At 35.5% G+C, this 18,980-nt stretch overlaps 1 pseudogene; it reads left to right on the plus strand.

The window, feature by feature from the left end:
* Positions 1-12,595: 12,595 nt before the first annotated feature.
* On the plus strand, positions 12,596-18,376 carry LOC137815558 (actin-related protein 2-like; annotated as a pseudogene).
* The last annotated feature ends 604 nt before the right edge of the window (positions 18,377-18,980 follow it).

The raw sequence follows: 18,980 nt of genomic DNA on the forward strand, positions 1-18,980 counted from the left end.
AATATGAAACGAATACACCTGATAGAGGATGCAGAAATCTGCCTTAGACCAGAAGAATAGATTGCTCACACAGTAGCAACACCTCTAACCAAGCCTTAGGGCCAACCAAGAACAAGCACACTTTTTGATTTGGAAAATCTTTCAAGAACACATGCTAATTCTTTGAAAATCCTTAGTTCTCTGTTATAAAACTTGTTTTCTCAATTGTATGATTAACTTCTAAACGCAGAAAAAATCTCTCCTTTTATAGAAAAAGAACTTATAACAGATTTTTAAAAAACAGTTAAAGCTGTTATAAAAAGAACAAATTGAAAATAAAATGAACAAATTTATTTTCAAAAGCAGTTAGAGAATTTGTTATTTGAAGGAGACTTAGTCAAACACCCTGGTGCAAGGATAAAACGAAAAAAGCCTTTTAAGGTAAACATGGCACCAGACTAAAAAGAATCTATTCATTTACAGATGAACAGATTTATTTTCAAAACGATAACAAAAACTTCTTAACAAGTATAACATAGTCGTTTTGATGAATTGAAGATTTAGTTAAAATACTTGATGCACAAACCATGATTTTCAAAAACATTTAATCAAGGCATCAATTTAAGAAAATAATCTATTCATTTAGAAAAGAACAAATTCATTTTTTATGTAGTAAGGATATTTTTGCAAAACATGGGAAAAACAGTTTCATAAAACTTGTGCTTTGCTCTTATCACATGGTCAGGGGTTAAGATGTGAGTTACCTAATAAAAAGCCTACTCTAAACAACCTCTAAACTATACCTAAGACATTCTTAAAGCAAATGTAAATACAAATGAAATTTACATAAATGGCTTCATCAAACACATGTCTTGAAGGGGCAACAACCATCTTCAACAATCTCCCTATGTTTGATGGAGACAAATCCCCATAGCTCTGTTGCTTTAAGAACCTGTACTGCACCAAATACCAAACCAGAAAGTTGAAACAATGCATAACATGTGAATCAGTTTTAAGGTGCAGAATGTAACTTCTTGTTTCACCTAGCTTCACCTAGCATGATGAGCTATTTTTCTCCCCCTTTGGATTCATCAAACAACATTTAAGCATAGAGAAAGATAAAAATAGAAAGATAACACAACCAGTCTAGAAACGAATACAAATTGTTCAACATTACAGAAATATAAACTGATGAAAGGAAAGCATGGAAAGCAAGATACTCCTAATATTTGTAGTATAACTCTGCCAGCTGCAACTGAACTCCTTCAATTTGATCATTAAGGTGCTGACACCTTGCTTGAGTTGTCTCAAAGTATGCGCTCTGTTTTGCTCTCATGGCATCAAGGCGATATAGAACTTGCCTCTCAAACATGGATAAGGGTTCACCTTTGTATTCAGGGGTTTGATAGGAAACAATAGCATTTTGATGAGTTGCAGTAGCCTCTTCATGCATTGATTGGGGAGCAGGTGAATCTCCTCTGATTTCTACAGATGGAGAACTTATCCTTTGACTTCTAGCATGATCAGCAGATGGCTCTTGCCCGTAGGTGTGATGGATAACATATCAAGAATGTTCTGCAGCTTGAACAGTGTCATCTTCCATGGGAACAACCTCATCTCCATCTTCATTGTTGAGGTTTGAGGCTCCATGTTCTTCTTGAGGATTCTTGCCTTTGAGAAACACCCAGTTGTCCTCCACTTTATGAAACCCCATTTTTGTGAGAGTTGAGTTATCAATCTCACTTACAACTTTGATGGTTTCATTTCGCTCATTAGAAGTGTCAATGCCAAAGTAATCAATCAATTTTGAAACAAGTATAGCATAAGGAAAGCAATAATCAGTTAATCTTTTGGATTTCAGCATATGCTCATTGATGATAAACACCCAGTTAACCTTGATCAGATTCATGATGCAGTATAAAAGGATTAAATCCTCTTCATGTTGAACAACATGATTTGTACCTCTAGGGATGGGCTGCCATGCTATGATGTAGGCAACTAGACGTGGAGTTAGGTTCATTACCTACATGGAATTTGCTTATACTCTGGGTAGGTTTCCTCATATAGGTTCTGTAATATTGAATTTTGTTGAACTCCTGAATCCCACTTGTGTTCCCTTTTCCAACCTTTAGACCAAAATATTTGATTCCAGCCACTGAATTCCAGACTTCACTGGTGACCTCCATTTTGATCCCTTTCACATAGGATACAATATTCTTTCCATCCAGAGTTAGATTTGTGTAAAACACCTTAACCAAGTCAGGGTATACATTACCAGTTAATTCCAGCAGCTTTTTCAGTTTCTGATGCTTCAGTGCAGATCTTGTTTCAACCAGTTTTTCAGATTTCAGCCAGTTGAAATCCAACACCTTGGGTATGTTGATATGTTTTCTGCTCATCTTGTGAATGTAGGCATTGATTCCTTCTTCATCTCCAGCAAACCAACTTTCTAGAACTCCTTGAAAGGTGCTTTTTCTATCCTGGTTTTTCTTTTTCTGTCTTGAAGAGGAAGCCATGGTTGAACCAGAATTTTTCTTGTAATTTAAATAGTGAGCAACGAGTATGGGCAACCAATGTGGGTAGCAATTTCACACAAATTTATATTGAAAAATGAATGGGTTTGATGGAGCAGTTAAGAATAGATATGCACGAGGATTTTATTCTCTAAAACATGTGTAGAGAATCTTTGAAAAGGTGCAGCAAATATTTGGGGTCACGATGCACACATATCACACCTTAATTGAGCAACCAATGCATCATATCAGTTACATAACCATGACCAAAACCGTCAAAGGTACAATGGTTAATACCCACTAAGTCAGTCAATCAGTCAAAGTTTAAACTTTCTCTTTCCTAGTCATCAAAGCATATCAGTACCAAAAATAAACACATTTAATTGCAAATAAACATATTTAATTTTTCATTGCGAGGCAAAATTAACATGTATAATTCCCAATTCATTAAGCAGAAAATTAAACCTATCTTTAGCCAATGGTTTTGTAAACAAATCTGCAAGTTGTAAATATGTACCAATGAACTTAATCTCACATGTTCCATTTGATATGTGTTCCCTTAGAAAGTGATGCCTAATTTCAATGTGTTTGGTTCTTGAATGCATGACAGGATTTTGGTTAAGTTGATGGCACTTGTGTTATCACACAACAAAGGTATATGGTTAAGTAAGATACCAAAGTCATTTAATTGTTGTCTTAGCCATATGGTTTGAGCAAAGCAACTCCCTGCTGCAATGTACTATGCTTCAGTAGTGGAGAGAGCAACACATGCCTGTTTTTTGCATTGCCATGTGATCCTGCCTGTTGACCAGAACGCTGGAAACTGCCTCGTCAAAGGATCGACGTGTGCACCGCTTCACACCTCCGTTCCTCTTCGAGATCCACCTCAAGAACCTGCAAAGAAACAGAGCAGCGCCGCTGCGGCCGATCGCACTCCAACGCCCAAGTCAGTGACCGAATCACCAAATACTAAGAGAACAAGATCCGTGCAAATCCTCTCTCACAGTCAGCTCTATAACTCGCAAGCGTAAAGAGTATAATCTGAACGTGCGTACCTTAGAAAGTTCGTTGAGAACTCTTATATACCTGGTTACTTTCTCTCTCCTGGCAGTTACAGACTTGGACACGTGGCTCGTATCCAACTGTACACGTGCCATCATCTGGAGCCTCCTTGACTTGGGCGCTGCTTCTACTCTTGTTTTACTAAGTTACCCATGCGTGGTACTACCCAGTACATAGCCAACTTGGGAGTGCGATTTCTACTGGAACTGGCGAGTTAGGGTGCCTTCATACACCTTCCTTGTGGTCTCGCCGGCCGCCTTCATAATCTGCTTCTCCTTCATCTTCGGCGATGTGCTTTCTCTGGCGATCTCCAATCGCTTGGTCGCCTGAGTTTACATCTGGCGACTTCATCTTTAACCCGGTGATCGCCTATTCTGGTATGCTGGAGATCGGAACACGCCAACTTAATAACTGGCGACTTCACGAGCCCCCCGACTTCCTTCCCTTCTGCCAACCTGGCGCCTTGCCAACACGCCTATACTGTAGCGGGATGCCACGTCATCACTCCCGACTACCAGGGCGGTACACCATGAGATCAAACTTGATCCAAGCAAGTGACAGGTACCACTGGTGTTCTTCCTATCAATTTTGCAACCTGCAAAGTCTGAATCAGAATAGCCAGTCAAACTCAATGAAATGTTACCTGGATACCACAAGCTAACTTCTTTAGTTCCTTGCAAATATTTCAGAATCCTTTTGGCAGCATTGAAATGTGATTCTTTAGGAGCAGATTGAAACCGAGCACACATGCACACTGCAAACATTATGTCAGGCCTGCTGGCAGTGAGATACAATAGTGATCCTACGAGTCCTCTGTATTTAGTTTCATCAACAGGAATTCCAGCTTCAACATGATCCAAGTGACAACTAGTTGAGAAGGGTGTGCTGATTGGTTTGCACTTATCCATTTCAAATTTTCTCAGCAGATCCTTGCAATACTTGGCTTGATCCAAGAATATACCTTCCTTAAGTTGTTTGACCTCCAAGCCTAGAAAATAGTTCAACTCACCCATCATTGACATTTCAAACTCACTCTTCATGATTTCCACAAAAGTTTCACACAATTCTCCATTGTTTGATCCAAATATGATGTCATCCACATAGACATGTACTAGAATTGTGTCATCTCCTTTCTTCTTAATGAACAAGGTCTTATCTGGTGTGCCTCTGTCATAGCCTTGTGAGATAAGGAAATCACTTAGCCTATCGTACCATTGCCTAGGAGCTTGCTTAAGCCCATAAAGAGCCTTTTTGAGTTTGTACACATGTCCTGGATGCTGATGGTCTTCAAAACCTGGTGGCTGTGAAACAAATACCTCTTCATTTATATAACCATTCAAGAAGGCACTCTTCACATCCATTTGGAATAGCTTGAATCCTTTGATGCAAGAGAAGGCAAGTAGCAATCTGACAGCTTCTAGCCGAGCCACTGGTGCATATGTCTCATCATAGTTTATTCCTTCTTCTTGATTATGTTAGAATATATGGCCTTAAACGAGAGGGGGGTGAATTGTTTAAGAAGGATTTTTGAAAACTTTTAAGCTTAGAATGAAAATACTTCAGAAGAACCTTGATTAAGGATTCAGTTTTTCCAAAACAAACAGCAAAAGCACAAAGCTGGAAAAACAATAAGTTGTTTTAGCGAAACAATCGGTTGTTTATACTAGTTCTAAAATATCAAAACTAAATTAAAGAGATAGGGATAGAGAAATTTTACACAGTTGTTTATACTGGTTCACTCCAAACAAGAGCTACGTCCAGTCTTCTCAGAAACCCTGAGGATATCCACTAAGCAATCACCACTTGATCACTTACACCACAACTAAGAGAATGACCTTGAACACCTCAAGAAACACACTCTCCTTGGCCAACACTAAGATTGCTGATCTTGAACACCTCAAGAACACACAGCCAATCTCAGCACACATACAAACGAATTGTTCAGCAGTTTACAAAGATTACACTTGTTACAGATGAATATCTGAAATCAATACAAGTAAAATCCCTATCCAGCACCTTGATCAATCTCTCAACTCTTTAGCAATCTCAGAACTCTTTACAAAAACTCTTAGATCAAAAACTATGTTTCAAGATTCTTAAAACTTAAAAACAGTTTTTCAGAATATATCTAAGAATATAGTTTGTTATCAAATCTTAACAAACTCTTAATTGCATTTAAAATTGATTGGTCAAAGCATTTAATGACTGGAGCGTATTCAGTTAAAGCATTTAAAGCTCAGTCAAAGAAAACAATTTTTCTATTATGGTTTTAAAACAAACAATCAATTGTTTCCTCGAATCAATCGGTTGTTTTGTTACTTAACAAAATCACCATTCAAAAACAGTTTTCAAACTTTCTCAAAACACCTAAGTGTAAACAATCGGTTGTTTCGACAAAACAATCGGTTGTTTCAACTTAGTTTGAAAAACATTTTGCTTTGATAAAAATGAGATGCTAATTGCTTTGAGATTTAATCTAAGGGTTGATTACAACATTGAACTACTCCAGAACAAAGCTTAAACCTACACAGCAGCAACAAGCAAAGCAGAGGCTTCATCATCCTTCAAAGGATTTGGATTCTTCAAAACATTGAACACCACTTGGTTCAACATATTATACCCTTTAGCCACTAGCCTAGCCTTATTTCTGGTAATCACCCCATGCTCATCCATCTTGTTTTTGAATACCCATTTTGTTCGAATGATATTCATTTCAGGTATTCTGGGAACAAGAGTCCAAACCACATTCAGAGCAAATTGATTCAGTTCCTATTGCATGGCCAGAATCCAGTTACTGTCCTTGAGGGCTTCATTCAGATTTTTGGGCTCCACTTGAGATACAAAGGCCATTGTCTCACAAAAGTTATTTAGAGATTTCCTAGTTGATACTCCTTTCTCAATGTTCCCAATGACATTGTCAAGGGTTATATCTCTTGGGGTTTTCCATTCTTTTGACAAACCTGTAGAAACAGTAGGTTCTTGGATAACATGTGAGTCAGCAGTATCAAGATGAATCGATTCATTTTGATTTAAAACAAATTTAAATTCATCACATTCAAGGTCATCTGCAGCAGTTTTAGATATGCTATGATCAACTTCATCAAATACAACATGCATTGATTCTTCTACTATGAGCAATCTTTTATTGAAGACTCTATATGCATGACCATTCAAAGCATAACCAATGTGAACACCTTCATCAGATTTAGCATCAAACTTGCCTAAATTCTCTTTGCCATTATTAAATACAAAACATTTACACCCAAACACTCTAAGGTGACTCACACTAGGTTTCCTGCCCTTATACAATTCATATGGTGTTTTCTTAAGAATGAGTCTAATTAAGGTTTTGTTTAACACATAAGCTGCAGTATAGACTACATCTGCCCAAAAATACTTAGGAAGCTTACATTCATTTAACATAGTTCTAGCTAGTTCCTCTAATGATATGTTTTTCCTTTCAACTACACCATTTTGTTGGGGAGTCTTAGGGGCTGAAAAGCTATGTGATATCCCATGTTTCTCACAAAACCTCTCAAATCTAGCATTATGAAACTCTCCCCCATGATCACTTCGAATTGATTTTATACAACAACCATTTTCATTATGTAAAACCTTTGCTAATTTCTTAAAGGCATTGTAAGCATGATTTTTATGTGCAAGAAATAAAGTCCATGTAAACCTAGAGTAGTCATCCACAACAACCAAAGCATACAAATTTCCAGCCAAGCTAACAACTCTAGAGGGTCCAAATAAGTCCATATGCAATACATCCAATGGATTTTTTAGTAGAAACAATGTCTTTTGAATTGAAAGAGGATCTGATTTGTTTACCTTTCACACAAGCATCACAGAGTCTGTTATCCTGAAATTTAATGTTAGGTAAACCAGAAACAAGATCTTTAGATTTCAATTTATTTAAGTGATTAGTGTGTATGTGAGCTAACCTCTTGTGCCACAGCCAAGACTCATCACTTCTAGACAGTAAACACTCATTTGAAGAATTAGTTTCCATAATGTCCAAGAGATATATGTTATTCACTCTCTTACCAGTAAACAACACCTTACCAGAGGAGTCACTTGAGATTGTGCAACCATTTGACTTGAAGTTCGCCTTGTATCCTTTGTCACAAAGTTGACTGATACTGAGAAGGCTATGCTTGAGTCCTTCTACATAAAGCACATTCTCAATAGTGGTTGAATTCCCTGTTCCAACCGTACCTCTCCCCAGAATTGTTCCACGGTTATTATCACCATAGGTTACATGTCCCTCTGCCTTGAGCTTCAAGCTAGTGAATTTTGTCAGATCTCCAGTCATATGTTTGGAACAACCACTGTCCAAGTACCATTGATTTCTCTTGTTGCCTTTCTGCAAAACAGAGCAAAGATGATACAAATGGTACCCTTTTCAGTATAGGGTCCAACACAGATTAAAACCTTTCCTTTGGTAGCCATTTTGCTAAGTTCTTAGGAACAAGATGTTTTCTAGCAATGCATGACCTAGAGGTATGACCAGATTTCATGCAGTAAAAACAGGTAACATGAGATGCCTTTTGCCACTGTTAAAAGCTAGAAACCTGATTTTGCTGGAACAAAAAAACTTGAAAGCTTTTTGACATTGGTTACATTTCCAGGATTATAACCAATACCATTTTTTATTGAAAACAACATTCTGTGAACCAAGGAGAGACTCAATATTCCCTTGGTGAATTTGGAAAGGGTTTTAACAAATACTCCACTTGTTTTTCCAATTTTTTGCAGTTTTCACAGGTTTTAATAGAGGCATGCAAGCATGTTAGTTCAAGGCTTACCATATATGTTTTGGCCTTATGTAGTTCTTCCTCAAGTGTTTTTACTTTAGGTGCAAGCACATTATTTACCTTTTGCAACTTACTGCATATTACAGCTAGTCTATTTGCTTCATCATGTGTTTCTTTGAAAGCAGCAAGCAATTGATCATAGTTATCAGATTCCATAGAGAATTCACTTACTGAATCAGAGATTGACCCTTCATCTTTCACCATGAAGCACATATTGTTTTCCTCACTCTCAGTAGAAGAGTTGCCCGTTGAAGATACTTCATTCTCTTCCCACCAAATGTAAGCTCTTCTCCCCTTGCTCCTTTCAACCTTCTTGCTGGCAGATTTGTCCTTTGATTGATTGTTTGGACAATCCATTTTGATGTTTCCTGTTTTACCACAGCCAAATCAAGTGTAGTTAGAGGAATTTGATTCATTAGGTTTAGGATACCTTCTTTTTTGTTGGTTCCTATCTCTGCTTTTCTTCTTCGGGAATCTGTTGAACCTCTTTGTAAGTAAGCTGATTGTTTCATCATGTTCAGCATCTTCTTTTTCCTCATTGATCTCACTCTGTTCACTTGCTTTCAGTGCAAGTCCCTTAGGTTTTCTTTCCACTGTTTCTTGCTCTTTGAGTCTCTTGAGCTCCAACTCATGCTCCATTAATTTCCCAAAGAGTGCAGCAGTTCACAACTTTGACAGATCACGACTTTCTGATATGCCAGTTACCTTGGGTTGCCAGCTTCTGTCGAGGCACTTCAGCACTTTTATGTTGAGTTCCTCTCTGCCAAATTCCTTTCCCAATCCAGTAAGATGATTCACAATATGAGTGAACCTTTTCTACACATCAGCAATGCTCTCCTCGGGTTGCATTCTAAAAAATTCATATTCTTGGATGAGAGAATATTTTCTTGATCTCTTCACATCTTCAGTACCTTTATGAGTAACTTCCAAGACCTCCCACATCTCCTTAGCTGAACTGCATTGGGATATCCTGAAGAACTCATCCATTATTAATGATGAAGTTATGATGTTCTTGGCTACAAGATCATATTGAGCCTTCTTCCTTTCAGTCTCATTCCATTCAGATCTTGGCTTTGCCACTTCTTCATCCTTGACAACCTGTATTGGCACATAGGGTCCATGGACCACAGCCTCCCAAATAAACGAGTCAATAGATTCTATGAAAATTTTCATTCTAATTTTCCAAAAGGCATAATTCATTCCATTGAACATAGGGGGTCTACTGATAGATGATCCCTAAACAAAAAGCACTTTAAACTCAGACATTATTGCAAACAAACTTGATTAAAATACAAGTCCTAGCTCTTGATACCAATTGTTGGGTTCAATAGTGTCAAAGTTCAAGAGGAGGGGGGGGGGGGGGGGGTGAATTGACCTTTTAAAAGTTTCACATAGAATTAGATTTTGTCACAGTCCATAGAAAATAAATCGATTTATTTAGCAATGAACATATTTATTTTTACACTTATGTACTTTAAGATGGTGATCCCAATTGAATAAACTTTGATTTTAAGATTGAGTTAGATGATTTGCAAGCAAAGTTCAAATTGATTTTTGCAGAATTAAAATAGTGAGCTTCAGCAGTTAATCACAACCTTTGAATACAAAGCCAATGCTCGTTTTTTAAAAAACACTTGACAGATTGAATTAACCTTCACAGAGCATGAAATTCAATGATGTTTCATCACATACAGATTTATGCAGAAGCTCTTTAGAAAATCAAGAACAGTTTATACGTGCCCAGAAAGAACAGATTCAATTACAATTGCACATATTTATTTCTTGACAGTTTAGTTTATTCAACAGTTATTGAGTGCAGAGATTAAGAGAGAACGAACACAACACAATTATACTGGTTCACTCCTATGAGCTACATCCAGTCTTCACCGAATCCAAGGTGAAATTCACTAAATCACAATTCAAAGAATTACAAACACAACTATTCTTGAACCCTACAAGAACATGACAAACCTTGCTGAAAAACATTATTCCAGCACACACAACTCTTCAAGAAACCCTAAACCCTAAAACATTATTCCAGCACACACAACTCTTCAAGAAATCCTATCAAGAAGAGTTTACAACCACACTTTTACAAGAAATGAAATATGAAACGAATACACCTGATAGAGGATGCAAAAATATGCCTTAGACCAGTAGAACAGATTGCTCACACAGTAGCAGCACCTCTAGCCAAACCTTAGGGCCAACCAAGAACAAACACACTTTTTGATTTGGAAAATCTTTCAAGAACACATGTTAATTCTCTTAAAATCCTTAGTTCTCTGTTATAAAACTTGTTTTCTCAATTGTATGATTAACTTCTAAACGCAGAAACAAGCTCTTCTTTTATAGAAAAACAACTTATAATAGATTTTCAAAAAATAGTTAAAGCTGTTATAAGAAGAAAAAATTGAAAATAAAATGAACATATTTATTTTCAAAAGCAGTTAGAGAATCTGTTATGTGAAGGAGACTTAGGCAAACACCCTGGTGCAAGGATAAAACGAAAAAAGCCTTTTAAGGTAAACATGGTACCGGACTAAAAAGATTCTATTCATTTACAGATGAACAAATTTATTTTCAAAACGATAACAAAAACTTCTTAACAAGTATAACACAGTCGTTTTGATGAATTGAAGATTTAGTGAAAATACTTGATGCACAAACCATGATTTTCAAAAACATTTAATCAAGGCATCAGTTTAAGAAAAGAATCTATTCATTTAGAAAAGAACAAATTCATTTTTTATGCAGTAAGGATATTTTTGCAAAACATGGGAAAAATAGTTTCATAAAACTTGTGCTTTGCTCTTATCACATGGTCAGGGGTTAAGAGGTAAGTTACCTAGCAAAAAGCCTACTCTAAACAACCTCTAAACTATACCTAAGACATTCTTAAAGCAAATGTAAATACAAATGAAATTTACACAAATGGCTTCATCAAACACGTGTCTTGAAGGGGCAACAACCATCTTCAACAATTGCTGGTCACTACAAATCAGGATGATGATGCTTCAAGTTGGTATTTAGACACAGGTTGTTCCAATCATATGACTGGTAATAGGAAGTGGATTGTTGATTTTGATTCTAATGTAAAAAACAATGTGCGATTTGTAGATAATAGTATGATCTCTGCTGAAGGAATTGGCAAGGTCAGATTCACTTGTAAAGATGGAAGAGCTGGCTACATGAATGATGTCCTATACGTGCCATCAATGAAGAATAATATTCTCAACTTAGGCCAACTACTGGAAAAGGGATTCAAAATGTCAATGGAGCAAAATTCCATCAAGATCTATGATAAAAAAAAATCAAGGTTAGTTCTTAAGGCACCTTTGTCTAAAAGTAGGACTTTTAAGACTAACCTTAATACATCAATTGTACAATGATTGTCTTCAATTGTAGATCAAGAGGAAACAAATCTATTGTGGCACTATAGATTTGACCATTTGAATTTCAAGAGTTTGAACCAGCTAAGTAGTAAACAAATGGTCACAAGGCTGCCACCAACCAACCTATCTCATAAGACTTGTGAAGTCTTCAAGAAAGAGTTTCAAGAACTCTGTACTGGAAAGAGCAAAGAAGCCTTTGGAGGTTGTATACTCAGATGTATGTGGCCCTCTTGACAGTAATTCACTTGGAGCTAATAGGTATTTTCTTACTTTTGTGGATGAATTCACCAAAAAAATATGGATTTACCCATTAAAGAAGAAATGTGAGGTGTTTGGAAGATTTGTAAAATTTTGTGCTTAGGTTGAAAGGCAATCAGGCCATGCCTTAACAATTTTCAGAACTGATAGAGGTGGAGAATTCAAATCCAAAGAGCTGGAAGAATTTTGTGTTACAAAAGTAACTGAACACGAAGTTATAGCTCGTTACACTCCACAACATAATGGAATTGCAAAGAGAAGAAATAGAACTTTGCTTGATATGGCAAGGTGCATACTCAAAGGCAAGGGGCTGCCTCATAGGTTTTGGGGAGAGACTGTCACCACTGCAACCTATATTCTCAATAGGTGTACTACAAAAAATTGGAGACAGTTGTACCAAAAACAATTTGGTCTGGACTTAAACCAACTGTTAGCCATTTGAAAATATTTGGTTCTTTGTGCTATATGCATATTATTCAAAAGGTGGCTAACATGTTCAATATTTTGCCATTAGCGTAATACTAAATTATTATTATTATTATTTATATACTGTCCAAAACCGTTAATCATGAAAGTTATCGTCCAGGTTCCTGTTGGGAAAATTATTTATGTAACTAAACGAATGAATGTTGTTGGTCGACATATAACCTCCTATCTTGTTGATTTGTTTTCAAGGAGGGGGTAGGGACTAACTCCTTTCATTTTAGTTGTAATGTCTTATGTATGCTTAAATTCTTATTGGAACACAATTTTCTGTCCTCAGGTATGGATTAAATAGGACTGCTGATTTTGAGACTGTCAAGGAATCAAAGAGAAGCTAGTTGGGGCACAAATCTCAAGCCACACTTTGATTTCATGTGCCCTGTAATCTTTGTTGAGTAGGTACATCTTTTTCCCCCAGTTACGACTACAAGAGGGAATACTAGTTGGGGCTTGAGATCACCATCCTTCTTAAAAGTTATACTGTAAGTTGATGTCTTGCATTTGTTGAAATCTTTTTATGAATAGTTGTGTAAATAATTCTAGATTTAGTATGAAATTCTGGTTAAAATGCTTTTCCTAAAGATAGAGGGACAATAGTCATGTGTTATGTTGATACTTGAATGAATCTCAATTCTTATGCCTTTCAAAACTTTTGGTAATTACATTCATTCTTTTTCTTCCTGAATGCATGAAAGTACTTTGTGCTATTTACTATTATTATTATTAATTTCATTGTTGTTGTCCATGTAGCGCATTTGGTTGGAAGGGTGGAAGGGGAGAGTTCTGTTGTTTGTTTTGGTCTAAGAAAAGTACTGATGAGGGAAAATATGAGTAATGTATTGTTAATCCTATGAGCATGAGTGAAGGGGATGGAGGTGAAATCAATTCCTTGAGCAATTCATTCAGCACAGCACAGGAAACAAAGTTGTGAAAACCTCATTTCTCCTTGCCTTCTAATTTGAGCTAAACTAGGAAATATTAAAAAATCGCCTCCCCTCTTTTCCAAATTTCATGTGTGCATAAGGTAATTGTCATTAATATTGTGAGAACATAAGAAATATCTAATATTATTTTGATGTTATGTCATAATCTTAGATTATGTTTAAGACTAGCTTCCATATATCCTCAGTTTCCTTATCTCATGATTTTTTATCTACATAATTAGTATACTTAGGTTTCATGCTTTGGGTTTTACAATTACATCACACATTGTAGTACATCACATCATATCAAGTCAATATCATTCTCACAACAATCATCCCCTTTTTCCCTGCATGCTGATGTATTCTTTTTGAATCAGCTTCCAAATGGAAGGGTCATTAAAGTAGGGACCCAAAGGTTCCAAGCTCCTCAGGCTCTTTTCACTCATGGGTTTAACAGTTGTATATGATTACAACTTGTATATGACAATGGGAGAGTGAAAAGAGCTAAAGGTGAGTGAAAAGAGCTCATGGTGATGAAATGGCTGACATGGTTTTTCGCTGCATTCAGGAAATGGATATTGACAATGGGATGATGGTAAATAGCGAGTTATTAGAATAAAAATATCCTCAGTATATTCATATTGATCGGTTGAAAATATCTCTACAATCTTCATATCCATTGAACATATTTTTATTTTCTTATTTTAGAGAGTTTGATGTTAGCAATAGAGGTGATGAGAATATTATTGATGTAAAAGTCATCAATAAAATAATTCTTTTTTTTTTTTCTTACATGGTTCGAGTTGGTATAAGTGCTCCCAGTATTGGGAACTCTCTGCTGCCACCTAAACTTTTGGCACTGCCATTGTCTGCTGCCTTTGAGGTTAGTGGTGGGTCAGAAAGGTGGACCCCTTGCAGACGATCGCAACGTCTGTATTCACATTGCCAATGAAGTTGCCACGTGGCGTCACCATCGCGTTTGAGATCAATGGTGGGTCAATGTTAGGACATGTCAGATTGGTATCAGAGTGGGTTGATCTGCTCTGCTCTGTTGGTCTTAGTCTTGTCCGGCGAAGTCATTTCTTCTTTACATTGTTTCTAATTGTCCCTTGTATATTGAAGTTTTTAGTTAATATTATTATTATTATTAATTTTAAATATGTATTTGCATTTTATATTATTACTTGCAATTGATCAGTATCTCCTTTAGTTGTTTCGGCAGGTGCAATAGTCTGCACTCTTTATACATACCCTTTAAACTTTAACTACACTGTGTGTGTTAACATCTATGTTAAAAACCAAAGCTTTTCTTTCTAAAACTTCAAGAGTTTAAGTATTATGTAATATATATGCCCACACATGTAATACACAACACTAATCTCAACCCTTAAGTATGTTTTTCTGCTACATCCATGGTAGTGATAATCATACCTAATGTAAGTGACAGGTGATGTCGTATCTGTGTTGATACATATTTGTGAATGTCTTTTGTCCATTTTTCTGAATATTTAGAGTGCCTCCTAGTGCATCATATCTGTGTGGATACATATTTGTGAAAGCCTTTTGTCCATTTTTCAGAATTTTTAAAGTGCCTCCTAGTGCATTTTTGTTTAGCTGAAAGTATCTTCTAGAATTCTATATTGATCTTTTAAGAACTAATAAAAGCAGATTCCTTCTCTTGTTAATGTGAAAAATTGTGTAAGCAGTAAGCAATATAATTATGGAATTACTTTTCTTAATCTCAAAAGGAAAAACAAAATCCTAATAAAAGAAATAGATCTCCAGAAAGAAAGACTAATTTTAGGGACAAATTTACCAAATTAACTCTTAATCTTAATCCCTTAATTTTAAATTTTTTTTAAAAACAAAATCTATATTTTGTATTGGATAAATAATCAATTCAGTATAATAAGTATTGACATATTTCATTTTGAGTACAATAAAAAAAAATAATCTTAAAACAAAACTTTAATTTTTAATTGCATATTAATGTTAATTTTCTCTTTATTAACATATGTCACAATTTTTAAAGAGCAAACATGTTCTTAGTTATCTCAACCATTAACCATTTACGAAGTTAAAAAAGTTAAAGAAATTAAAGTTTTTGTATTAAAATTGTTTTTGTTATACATATTGTAGTAAAACAAAATGTCATTACTTATTGTACTAAATTGAAATCTTTGTTTTATAATTTATTTTATAATTTATTGTACAATAAATGTGCAATATTTAGCTTCCCTCTCTTATGCTAAGGAATAAACATCCTCCATTCCCAGTTTGGTTATGAGATTATTGAAGTATTTGGTATTGAGTCCTTTTTGTTAGCATATTAACCACCTCTTGCTTAGATGAAATCTATTACATGCAAACTACATTCTAATTTTTTCTTATTGAAGTGTTTGTCTATTTTAATATGTTTTGTCTTGTCATGCTGAATGGGATTATGTGCAATGTTTATTTTTGACTTATTATCACAGTAGAGCATCATGGGTCCCTTCTAATTAATCTTCAAGTCATCTAAGATCATTTTTAACCATAATAAGTCACATAGCCTGTGTGTAATGGACTTGAATTTTGATTCAGCCAATGATCTTGCAACCACATTCTGCGTTTTGCTTTTCCTTGTCACTAAGTTGCCACCTAGGAAAGTACAATATGCAATTGTTGATATTCTATCAACAAGAAAACTTGCATAATCTGCACCAGTAGGTTTCATGAGTCAGCTTTCCATTTCTTTTGAACAATATTTTCTTTCAGAGGGGCCGCCCTTCAAGTAATGTAGAATTCTGTAAGCAGCTTGAATATGAGATTCCTTTGGTTTATGAATAAATTGACTTATGACACTCACTAAATGAGGCAATGTTTGGTAGCGTGAGCCATATATATATATATATATATATATATATATATATATTAATTTTCAACCAGTCTTTGATACATTTTTTTGTCTACTGCTGGTTTCTCTTCAGCCTTACATAACTTATGATTAGGATCCACTGGAGTTGATACTACTCTGCACCCAATTTTTCTAGTTTTTGCCAGCAAATTAGTTATATTTTGCCAAGGTATGAAAATTCCTTTGTTTGTTAGAGTAAACTACTTCAATCTTCCAAACTCTTTTAGTTCAAACTCTTGGAATAATCTTTGTTTCACTTCTTCCTTCTCTTTTTCATCATTCTTAATTACTATAATATCATCAACGTAAACTGGGAGGACTGTTGCCCCTCTTTAGAAAACAAAGTGTGATCTCCTTGACTTTGTTTGTGACCAAAATAGCTTTTCTGAATATTTCAAACCAAACTCCAGGGGATTGTTTTAGAGCCTTTCGTCTGCACACCTTATTTTTTTTTTCTCCTTTAAACCATGTAGAATATACATGTAGATTTGTTTCTTAATCTCCGTCTCCATGAAGTCTCCGTGAAGAAAGACATTTTTAACATCTAGAAGTTTCCAATTGATGGGGGATAACTAAGGATAAAAATCCTTAGAGTATTCATTTTAACAATTAGTGCAATTGATGGGGGATAACTAAGGATAAAAATCCTTAGAGTATTCATTTTAACAATTAGTGCAAAAGTCTTGCTGTAGTCTACACCATATAAGCTGAGTGTATCCCTTGACAACGAAACTTGTTTTGTACCTCTCAATAAACTCGTTAGCCTTATATTTCATATCCATTTGAAGTCAACAATATTACTTTCTTTGAGTTTGTAAATAATTTCCCAAAGTGCTATTTTTTTCCAATGCTTTCTCCACTTCAAGACATCCGTTTGAGGATTTCTTTAATACCAATAAGTACATTCTTGTTTCTTTGGTTAGTGTTTCTAGATTCTAATCTGATCCCAGTTCCATCATCCCTTTCTTTATATTGCGTTTCAAAGTTAAAGTTGGTAAATCTATATTCTTCCTCCATCTCATTTTTCAGATTGGAAAAGGAAATACTTGATCGTTAACTTGATGTTGTCCTGAAGGGTAAGAGAGATGCATTGAAGGTAAGCTTGGGCATCTTCTTTCTTTTGCTTCTGCATGTGTATCCAATGTAGCATGTGTATTATTGAAGACACGTTATTATAATTTAAGTTTTGTTGTTGTTTCTTGTTAATTTAGAAACAATCAGTCATTCTTGTTAGCCAATAGAGTTAATTATTGGGATGAGCTATATGGTATTATGGGGTCCTCAAGACCCACATTGAGTCTTATGGGATGCTCAATGGAAGATTTAAATGTTTGGTTCTCCCCTTAATAGCTAACTTTTGAGGGTGTGTGCTCCAAGTACTTATCAATACCTCAAGTAAGAATTATTTTGTTGTTTGTTGAGTAAATTCGGAAGATATTGAACTGAATGGAAGGAAAAGGTTGCTGTGGTCTTGTGAATTAAATCCTTGTGGCCCCAATATTATGTACCAGCCTTAAATTGTGAGATTCCCAGCTCATGATTTTGGATCTTGATTGTAGCAAGACGTCCTCCTCGGTTTATGGATCTATCACTTTCCTTTTAGGTACTTCCTCCAATAGTGGCTGTAACATGCAACCATATAAGTTAAGGAAATACAGATGTAAGTTAAGGTAGTACGGGATGCTTTAAAAAAGAAAGATAACAGTATGTGACGTGTGAAAGTTTATAGTCACGAATTCGGTCGACTTATTATTCCCGTATTCTCATCTTTTATGTTGTGATGGTGATCAGAAATTAACTGAGAATAGAGGATCCACCACGTAGGAAGCACATGGTGTACCTTGGCGGCGCTGTACTTGCAGGAATAATGAAGGTTTGAGTTAGCTGTTAATTTTTTGGTTTTTCTCAAATCATAGGCTTATGTGTCGATGCAGATGTGATGACTGTTGGCATATTTGAATATCATGATGGACCAGAGTTTTGGATGAACAGGGAAGATTATCCAGAAGAAGGAATTGCTTGCTTGAGCAGGTGTGGCCAGGCATGACTTTGAGGTCCGTGATCACTCTGAAAACGTGAAATCATTTTGGGTAGCAAAAGCGCTCCAAGTGGCTGAGTGATGAATATTCAAAGTTGTTAAAACTGCCTACTAAGATATATCTTACGTTAATTGTTGTTGGCCTTTTATAGGTGTCCCTGTGGCTACTTGAGGCTAGCTGCGCTTGTTAAAATTACGACACCATTACTCAACTTGCTTAACAAGTGAAAAAGACCATTTATACATATTAAAGCTATAAGCTAGAAATCTAGTAATCACTGTATTGACCAACTAAATCTAACCCATCATGCTAAGAGATTTACCTTTTCAAGATGTTGGCTTCAATTTGAGTTAATCAGTCAAAGGTTGAAAAAATTGACACTTTGGAGCATTAACAAAGACAGACACTCCTAAATAAGTGAAAGGCAAGCAACCATGACTACAAGAAAGAATACATTGAATTTTGGTGACAAATCTTGTACAATTATTCATGGTGAAAAAACTACTCTTACAATTATTAACATATTGACCAGAAAAGCACCATATGTTTTAAGAAAAATACTCAAATTTTTAAGAGACTTATTATTCGCCCTACAAAAAACAAATGTCATCA

The sequence above is a fragment of the Phaseolus vulgaris genome, chromosome 1 (assembly GCF_051622355.1).
Source record: "Phaseolus vulgaris cultivar YP4 chromosome 1, ASM5162235v1, whole genome shotgun sequence".
Taxonomy (NCBI): Eukaryota; Viridiplantae; Streptophyta; class Magnoliopsida; order Fabales; family Fabaceae; genus Phaseolus; species Phaseolus vulgaris.